We start from the raw sequence: 10398 nt of genomic DNA, 5'->3' as shown, positions 1-10398 counted from the left end.
AGCATGTTTTTATTTGGTACCTAAGTCAAATCTTGTAAGGACCAAATCAACCATTACCTGCCTTCTTTAATACTGCTGCTGTCTTTAACACTCAACCAGAAATTATTCTTTTTGAAGATCTAATGATGTGTTGTATATTCTCTGTGATGTCCTACATAATTTGTTTGATTATGAGGGCACTGTACTACTAGGTAAACTCCCACCCCGATGAAGGCACTTTTTAATGGTAGCTCTAAATAGCTTTTTCAGTGAGGCAAAATATGAACATGGAGTAATTATTATTTGTTTACTTTATTGTTATGTTATGTTGCCATGTCATAACAATAATATGTAGTGAATTTAATCAAAATTAGCTAAAACTACTCTTTCAGATGCCTACTTATATCTAATGTTGTCATTCCAGATTATTAGCTTTGTAGAACTTTTATGTTGTCTCTATTTCTACTGACAGAAATGTGTTCTGATGTATTAGGGAAACTTTGTATTTGCAATTACCTACTTAATATGGGGGAAGCTGTGTCTATTTTTGAGGTTTTTTTTCTCTCTCTCACTGTATGGACAACACAGAAAGCTCCAAATATTTTATGTAAGAGAAAAAAAATACTTGTAGAAGAATGAACTTCCAGAAAAGATATGTTCCTGACTCAGAGCTAATTACTTGATGGAAAAGTGCCATTGCAGGAGATGGTTTCATTTGTTGATGGCTGTGGACTTCAGCTGTGAGGAGCGGAAGGACAGAAACATTGCTCAGAGAACCCTGTATAGAGATGCAATGTTGGAGAACTACAGCAACTTGATGTCATTGGGTGAGCAAATGTCACCGTATCTTGCAAGATCAAATGATTTGTTATTAGTGGATGGGTGAAGTTAGTTTGATTATTTCTATTTAGATATAAACATGTCAATGGGAAGTGTCATTTCTTGTTCTCTCTCTCTCTCTCTTTCTCTCTCTCTCTCTCTTTCTCTCTCTCTCTCTCTCTCTCTCTCTCTCTCTCTCTCTCTCTCTCTCTCTCTCTCTCTCTCTCTCTTTCTTTTTTTTGGTGTTGTTAGTCATTGGGTATGAACTCTGGGACTGGGCACTGTTCCTGAGCTCTTCAGCTGAACACTAGTTCTCTGCCACTTAGAGCCACTGCAGCAGTTTTTGTTTCCTAGTAGTTAATCGGAGATACAGAGACTCACAAACTTTTGAGCCTTCACTGGCTTTATACTGGCTTTGAACCTCAATCCTCAGATCTCAGCCTCCTGAATACTTAGGATTACAGGTTTGACCCAGGGACATCTTTCCTTCTCCTTTATTTTGTTCTATTCTTTTCCACACATGAAGCTTGAACTCAGGGCCTGAGCCCTGTCCTTTGGCCTTTTCTCAAGGATAATGCTCTACCACCTGAACTACGGCACCATTTTCGACTAGTCTATGTAAGTGGTACCAAGGAATTGGACCCAGGTCCTCATAAATGCTAGGTAAGTACTCTACCATTAGACCAAACTCCCAGCCCAAGTATCATTTTCGTCTAAGGAAAAGTTCAACTTGATTATGTAATTCTTTTTTGTTTTTTTTGTGGGTCAAGGGACTTGAACTCTGAGCTGTCCCTGAGATCTTAAGCTCAGGGTAACTGCCATACCACTGGGCCTGTGCATGGTCTCTGAGCTCTACAGTTGAAGCCTTTCACCCTACCCAGGTGTCACAGCCACACTTCAACTTTTTACTGATCAGTTGGAGAGAAGAGTCTCTTGGTTTTTTAGTGCTCAAGCTGGCTTTGAATTTTGATCGTCAGAGCTCAGCTTCTTGAGTAGCTAGTATTATGTGCATAAGCCACCATGCCCAGCAATTATGTAATTTTTGAGGTAATTTATTCTCATTACTTAAGCATCCAAATTAGTATTTTGACAAAAATTCTGAACTACGTTTCCTAAAAAGATACTGTCTTCACAAGCCAAAGGTGATTTATTGTAGTTGGATACACAATCTCCAGTACAATGTATGTGACTATGGAAGTATGATCTAGGAATCACTGGTTGAAGTGTGTATTCATAATCTAAACCTGTCACTGGTGCATTGGTTCATGCTTGTAATCCTTCCTACTGAGGAGGCTGAAATCTGAGGTTTTTAATTTGAAGCCATCAATGCCAACCAAAAGCCTCATGAGACATTTACCCAAAATTAACCCCTCCAGAACTGGAAGTGGAGTTTCAACTCAGAATGGAAGAATGTTAGCCTGGAGTAAAAGGTGAGTTCAAGCCACACCATGGGAAAAAGAAATCTAAAGCTAGGCAAAATTCAACCATGTAGTCAGAGTGAAATGAGAAACAACATTTAGGAGCAACCTTGTGAACAGGATGAGTGAGAGCTTACAACACAGATGACACACCATGAGCAATAGTTCTCCACTATTCCTTATCAACAGGGCATTGTTTTCCCAAACCTAAATTGATTGTAAAGCTGGAGCAAGGCGCAGAACCATGGATAGGAGAAATTTCAGAAAAGAATTTTACAAGTGAGTTAATGCATTTTGCATAGAGATGGTGGACCCACAACCCAGTAGATAAATACATCTTGTGCAATACTGAGCAATAATATTCCTAGTTTCCCTGAGGTCTGAGTGTGGCAGAGAATTAGGTGATCCTTCTTCTTAGAGACTTATGAATCAAGAATTCATATGGAGAGATACTGAATTTTGTGTGCCAGTAGACTTAGAAATTCTCTTTCTCTTTGTGGAAATCATTCTGAAGCAAAAACATTAGAGATATAGAAAATGAGATTTGATTTTCTTTATAACTAGGACAACAGAGTTATAGAATAAAAAGGAATATGCCAGTGTTGGTGTCCTCTGATAAGGATAATGGCTTATCATTGATAGACAGACATTGTGATTCAGAATGAAAGATTTTTAGTCTAGAGTGAATGATTGACAAGATCCTTCATCTTGCATGGTTCTGATGGTCAGGACAGGGAGAAAAATGATTTTGACTTAGACTTTGTCTAAGATTGATAGAAATGCACTTTAAAATTCCCAATGATACATGAAGTAATTGTTAGTGAGAAGTTAGTTCTGAAGAAATTCATGTATATATCTTTCCTCTCAGGAACCATTCCCACTTAGGAGAAAGGCAAGGGGATGCAAAAAATATTTCCATGGTCTCTGAATCCATTAAATATTCCTGTTCCTCACCTAATGGTTGAGAAGGAAAGCAGCAAAATATTCATATTTTAAGAAAATAAAAGAAGCAGCTTATTCCCCTATGATAAATCAAAACATTATTTGAAAAACACAACCATAGGGATACTATAGACAAATGGTAAGTACTCAGTTTAACACTGCAAATTCATATTATTATTTGTTATTATTAAAAGAGGAAAAACACAAAAATAATATTTTCCACTGTAAAATATCAGTATTAGTTAACATGGTAGGGAGAAAATATCTATATCTATCTATACCTATATATAGATAGATATATTTCTCATCAATCAATTACTATTTTGGTGTTTTAAGTCCTAACAGTTAGGAGGAGAGAAAATGTCTTTACCATGGCCTGGCAGAGTCAAGGCTCATGACTGTAATCCTAGTTCCTAAGAGGCTTATATCTGAGGATCATTGTTCAAAGCCAGACTGAGCACTAAAGACCCTGAGAAAATTTTCTCCAAATTAACCACTAGAAAACAGGACCTGACACTGTATGTCCATGTGTAGGGTGGTAGCCTTAATCTGCAGAGCCCAGGTAGAGTGCTCTTGCCCAGACTTGCAGCCCCACAACCAACCAACCAAACAAAATAAAGCCAGGTCTTCTGGCTCACACCTGTAATCCTAGGTACTCAGGAGGTTGAGGCCTGAAGATCAAAGTTCAAAGCCATTCCAGGCATAAAAGGATCTTCTTATTTCCAATTAAACTCTAGAAAATTGGAAGTGTGAGTTGGCTCAAGGGTAGGGTGGTCACCTTGAACAGAAGAGCTCAGAGACAATACCAAGGCCAGGGGTAGGGTCGTAAACATGATCTGAAGAACTCACGGACAGGCTGAGTTCAAGCCCCAAGGCCCACCAAAAAAAATTTAAGGAAAATGTCCCTAATTTGTCATAATCAGTAGAAACCTTGGGCTCTCCTAACAGAGATTTGCAATAGAGCAAAACCTTGATACAAAAGGCCATATAGTAGGACGCTAAATGAAAGGATCTCTAGGATATAGAAACATAAGCCATATAATGAATGATTGTTGTTCTTAAGGTACTATGTTATCTCTCATCTTTTTTGCTGTCCCTTGGTTATCTCATATTGTTACAGTATCTCACTTTGTCACCTATCATATATATTTGTATTTGGTTATTTGAAATTGGATAGGGAAGGGGGAAAACAAGATGAGGGATGGGGGTGGGGGAGGGAAATGGGGAACAAGACATGTGAAAAGGTATCAATGTATGGGAATTAATGCACCATCTATCTGGCAAATATCATATAACCCTTCTATTAATTACTATAAAATATATGTAAAAAAAGAAAATGTCTTTACATTAAAGAAAATTTGAATATTAATGTTTTTGTCTTTTTTTTCATTAAAATTGTTTTAGATGTTTAAGAAATGGTAGACATAATTAAGACCTCTGGGAAAATTCAGATGAATGTCTATGTGAAGTAGCAGTTACGAATAGTTACATAGTGGAAGAAAGAGGGAGATTAGTGAGAACTTTTGATCTGAGTTCAAAACATAAGGCACAGATGAGTAGGAAAAATCTGGGTTCCTTAGCAATGAAGAATGAAGAATTCAGTGAGTGTCAGAACATGCTTCTTTATAGTGAGCCTGATTACATACATGCTGCATACATGCCAGGTGTGTCTCCTGTAGTTGATGAATCCTTCAGATATTCAGAGCATATTATACAAAAAATTGAGTGTCCTAATGAGTTGCAGTATTTTGAATGTGGTGAAGAGGGGAAGGTATTACACTCCTCCTATTCCTCCTCCTCTTCTCAATTTTAACAGGTAAAAACCAAATTTTCAGTTTACGTGTGCATTTGGGTGCTAATTCTACTAATCGAAAGTATTGAACTCAGGAGGCACTGGTAAGTCTCCCTGAGTTGGCACTATTATTTTTGTTTGGTTTTTGTTTCTTTGCTCAACATGTTAGCCATCTTCACACCTTGAGCCAAAGCTGAATTTCTGGCTTTCTATTTTTCTTGTCCTGGTGATCTGGCCACATTTTCTAATTCCCCCCCCCCCCCCAATATTAACAGCCTCTTCATAAGCCACAAGGGAGTTTCTGACTTTGGTTGGTTGTTTGGTTGTTTTATTCCTAGGCTTTGAACTGAAGGCATGACCAAGTGTCTAACTTTCTTTCTTTCTTTTTTTTCTTTCTCTTTCTTTCTTTCTTTCTTTCTTTCTTTCTTTCTTTCTTTCTTTCTTTCTTTCTTTCTTTCTTTCTTTCTTTTCCTTATTGTAGGCTAGCATGTTCAACAACCAGATCAACAGGTCAATTTCTGGTTCCCTATGACCTTTGTATTAGTTAATGGAAGATGAGAGTCTCATAGGATTCTCCATGTGACTCTTCAATTGACCACCAGAAGGTAGGAAAGTAGTAAGGCTCTAGCCATGAGCAAAACACCACAAGTTCAAGTCCAGGACTGGCACAAAATGCAAGAAGTCTCATGGACTTTACTTTCCAGGCTGGCTTACATCGGTGATCCTCAGATAACAGCGATCTGAGGAGCTAGAATTCTTTAGCTACAAGTTAATATTTATTTTATTTATTTTTTTAAGAATTTATTAATGTTGATTTTTACATCATATGTTAAATGACAAGTTTAACAAACAAGTGTTCAAGGAGGGAATCTATTTACAATTACTGGGACTTAGTATTTAGAACTTAATCAAAATTAGGCTAAGGGTTTGTATGTCATAGAAACATTAATTTAAGAAATAAAACATTATGTCTATAGAGTCATAGGTTTTTTATGTCTATATAGTTATGTTTATATTTCCATTACCATGTCCATAGCTTTGGGTATGCAATTATTGAGTCCTCGCTCTTGTACTCTTTGGATTTAATAGCCACATATTAAGGATACAATGCGCCTTTTGTTCCTTAGGTCTTGACTTGTCTCACTCAACATGATTCGCTCTAGATTCATCCATTTCCCTGTGAATGCCATTATTTCATCTTGTCTGTTGGCTATGTAGAATTCCTTTGTGTATATATACCACATTTTCTGTATCCATTCATCTGTAGTAGGGCATCTGGCTTGTTTCCATTGCCTGGCTATTGTGAATAATGCAGAGATGAACATAGCTGAGCAGGTGTCCTTATAATACCTTGGGTTCCCAGAAGTGATATGGTGGGATCGTAGGGAAGGTCTATTTTCAGTTCTTTAAGAAACCTCCACACTGCTATCCAGAGTGGCTGAACTAGTCTACATTCCCACCAGCGGTGTAGTAGGGTTCCTTTTTCCCCACAGCCCTGCCAGCAGCTGTCATTGTCTGAGTTCAAAGTCTTGGCCATTCTTTTTGGGGTAAGGTGGTATCTTAGAGGGTTTTTTTTGCCAGTCCTGGGCTTAAGCTCAGGATCTGAGCACTATCCTTGGATTTTTCTTAAGGCTAGAGCTCTATCACTTGAGCCTCAGCACCACTTCCAGATTTTTCTAAGTATGTGGTACCGAGGAATCGAACCAGGGTCTTCGTGCATGCTAGGCAAGCACTCTACCACTAGGCCAAACTCCGGGACTTAGAGTTGTTTTTATTTGCATTTCCTTTACGACAATAGATGATGAACATTTTCTCATATTCTTTTCTGCCATTTTAATCTCTTCTTCTGATAGGTCTCTCTTTAGTTTCCTTGCCCATTTAGTGAATGGTTTATTGGGTTGGGGGGGGATTAGTTTCTTGAGTTCCCTGTAGAATTTTGATATTAAGCATTTGTCATATGTATTGTTTTTGAATATCTTTTCCCAGTTGGTTGGCTGTCCCCCTACTTTGGTGACTATGTTTTTATCTGTACAGAAACTTTTTATTTTTAGGTAGTCCCATTTATCGAGTCTCTCTCCAATCTGTTGTGACCCTGGGATTCTGTTCAGGAATCTGTTGCCTGTGCCTATGAGTTCCATTGTCTCTCTACTTTATTATGTAGCAGTTTCATGGTTTCTGGTCTGACTTTGAGGTCCTTGATCCACTTTGAGTTAATGCTTGTGAAAGGCAAAAGTCTCGGGTCAATTTTTAGTTTTCTGCATGTGGCTTCCCTGTTTTCCAGCACTAATAATTGAATAGGCTGTGTTTTTTCCACTGTTTATCTTTGGCTCCTTTGTCAGATTCAAGTTGACTATAGGTATGTGGTTCTATTTCTGGGTCTTCTATTCTGTTCCACTGATCTTCTGGTCTGTTTTTGTGCCCATACCAAGCAGTTTTTGTTATTATGGCTCTATAGTAGAGTTTGAAGTCTGGTATTGTAATACCACCAGCATTGCTCTTTTTGCCTAGAATTGTTTTGGCTAGTCTAGTCCTTTTCTTGTTCTGTATGAATCTTTGGATTATATCTTCTATTTCTATAAAAAATGTCTTTGGGATTTTGATGGGGATTGCATTGAATTTGTATATCAATTTTGGTAGTATATCCATTTTCACCATGTTGTTTCTCCCTAGACATGAACATGGGATGTCTTTCCATTTCCTAGTGTCCTCTTTAATTCCTTTCCTTAGGCTTTTATAGTTTTCATTGAATAATTCATTTACATCTTTGGTTAAGTATATTCCTAAGTATTTTATTATTTTGGGAACTATTGTGAATGGGATCATTTTCTTGATTTGGCCTTCTGTTTGTGTATTGTTGGTGGACAAGAAGGCTACTGACTTCTGAAGGTTAATTTTGTATCCTGCCACTTTGCTAAAATAGTTTATTAATTCTAGAAATTTGGGAGTGGAGTTTGTTGGGTCTCTCAAGGAGATTATCATGTCATCTGTGAATAGGGATAGTTTAACTTCTTGTTTTCCTTTGTGGATCCCTTTGATGTACTTTTCTTGCCTTATTGCTCTGGCTAAGGGTTCCAGTACTATATTGAAGAGAATTGGAGAAAGTGGGCATCCCTGTCTAGTTCCTGATTTTAAGGTGAATGGTTCCAGTCTTTCAGCATTTAGTATAATACTGGCTGTAGGTTTTTCATATATGGCTTTCACTATTTTGAGGAATGTACCTCTTATTTATATTTTTTCTAGTGCTTTCACCATAAATAGATGTTGTAATTTGTCAAATGCCTTCTCTGCATCCAGAGAAATTATCATATGATTCTTATCCTTAGCTCTATTGATGTGATGTATTACATTGATTGATTTGCCAATGTTAAACCAGCCTTGCATCTGTGGGATGAAGCCTACTTGATCATAGTGTATGTTTTTTTTAATTTGTTTCTGGATTCTGTTGGCCAATATTTTATTGAGAAGATTTGCATCTGTGTTCATTAGAGAGATGAGTCTGTAGTTTTCTTTTTTGGTTGGGACTTTCCTTGGTTTGGGGATGAGAGTAATATTAGCTTCATAAAATGAGTTTGGCATTGCTCCTTCTGTTTCTATTTCCTGGAAGAGTTTCAAAAGTATAGGTGTTATTTCATCTGTAAATGTCTTTTAGAATTCCACAGTGAATCCATCTGGACCTGGGCTCTTTTTGATTGGCATTTCCCTGATTGCTTCCACAATTTCATTGTAAGAGATTGGTTTGTTCAATTTGTTTACGTCATCGTTGTTAAGTGTGGGTAGCCTATATTTATTTAAGAAATCATCCATTTCTACTAGATTTTCTTGTTTCTTTGAATATAGGTCATTATAGACTGAATTCCTTGGGAATCAGTTGTAATTGTTCCCGTGGGGTCTCTAATCTTGTTTATTTGAGTCTCCCCTTTCCTTTTTTGATTAATCTTGCCAGGGGTCTGTCTATTTTGTTGACTCTTTCAAAGAACCAACTTTTTAATTTATCAATTTTTTATAGTATATCTTATTTCAATCTCTGATATTTCTGATTTTATTTTTGTGATTTCTGTCCTTCTAGTTGTTTTAGAATTAACTTTTTCTTGCTCCTCTAGGTGTTTCAGGGTTTTTTTAGGTTATTTAGGTGCTCTTCTTCTGTCTTTTTAATATGGGCTCCTAGTGTGATAAATTTGCCTCTTAGAACTGCCTTTGCTGTGTCCCATAAATTCCTTTGTGTTGTTTCTTGATTGTCATTACATTCAGGGAAGTTTTTAGTTTCATTTCTGATCTGATCTCTTATCCAGGAGTTATTCAGAAGTGGGTTGTTCCAAGTGATTGAATGTTTTTTGACTTTGACTGCATTGTTTAGAATAGGTCTGCCTCCACTGTGGTCTGATAGAATGCAAGGGATTATATCAGTTCTCTTGTGTCTGCTTAAGTTTTCTGTATGAAATATTATATGGTCTATTTTGGAGTGTGTTCTATGTGCTGCTGAGAAAAATGTAAAAAGTTTCACTGTTGGTTGGAAGACTCCGTGTGTATCTGTTAAGCCGAGCTGGTCATTTAATTTGATGGTATCTTTGCTTAACTTTTGTTGAGTTGACCTGTCATTTGTTGAGATTGGTGTATCGAGGTCTCCCACTATGATTGTGTTTGAGTCTATCTTTTCTGTAATTCTAAGAGAGTTTGTTTGACGAATTTGGGTGCTCCCATATTGGGAGTGTAAATGTTTATAACTGTAATATTATGGGAATTGATTGTACCCTTTACTAATATGTAATGGCCATCTCTATCTTTCTGTGCTGATTTTGCTGAGAAGTTAATTTTGTCTGAGATTAAGATTGCTACTCCTGCTTTTTTGCATGGTGCATTGGAGTGGAAAATTCGTTTCCATCCTTTCACTTGGAATATGTTTCTGCCTTTGGCAGTGAGGTGTGTCTCTTGGAGGCAACATATGGATGGGTGGTGTTTCTTTTTTTGAATTTTTTATTGTAATTAATAAAAGAGTTACATGATATTTGCCAGATAGAAGGTGCATTAATTCACATACATTGATACCCTTTCACATGTCTTGGTACCCAATACCCTCCCCCCACCTACCACCCACTCCCCGTATTGGTTTTTCCCCCTTCCCTATCAAGTTTCAGATAACCAAATACAAATAAATTCAATATATCAGATAACAAAGTGAGATACTGTAAAAATATGAGATACCCAAGAGACAGCAAAGGAGATGAGGGATAACATAGTATATTAAGGACAACAATCATTCGTTATATGACTTTTGTTTCAATATCCTGGAGGTCCTTTCAATTAGCTTCATACTATATAGTCTTATGTATCAAAGTTTTGCTCTATTGCAGATCTCTGCTAGTAGAGCCCAAGGTTTCTACTGATTATGACAAATGAGGGAAACCATTGAGCCTAAGTTCCTTTGAGTCTGGCTTACTTCACTTAATATGA

The sequence above is a fragment of the Megascapheus bottae genome, unplaced genomic scaffold, assembly GCF_031878675.1.
Source record: "Megascapheus bottae isolate mThoBot1 unplaced genomic scaffold, mThoBot2.hap1 HAP1_SCAFFOLD_204, whole genome shotgun sequence".
In the NCBI taxonomy this organism is placed as follows: domain Eukaryota; kingdom Metazoa; phylum Chordata; class Mammalia; order Rodentia; family Geomyidae; genus Megascapheus; species Megascapheus bottae.
This window is presented reverse-complemented; position numbering follows the sequence as displayed.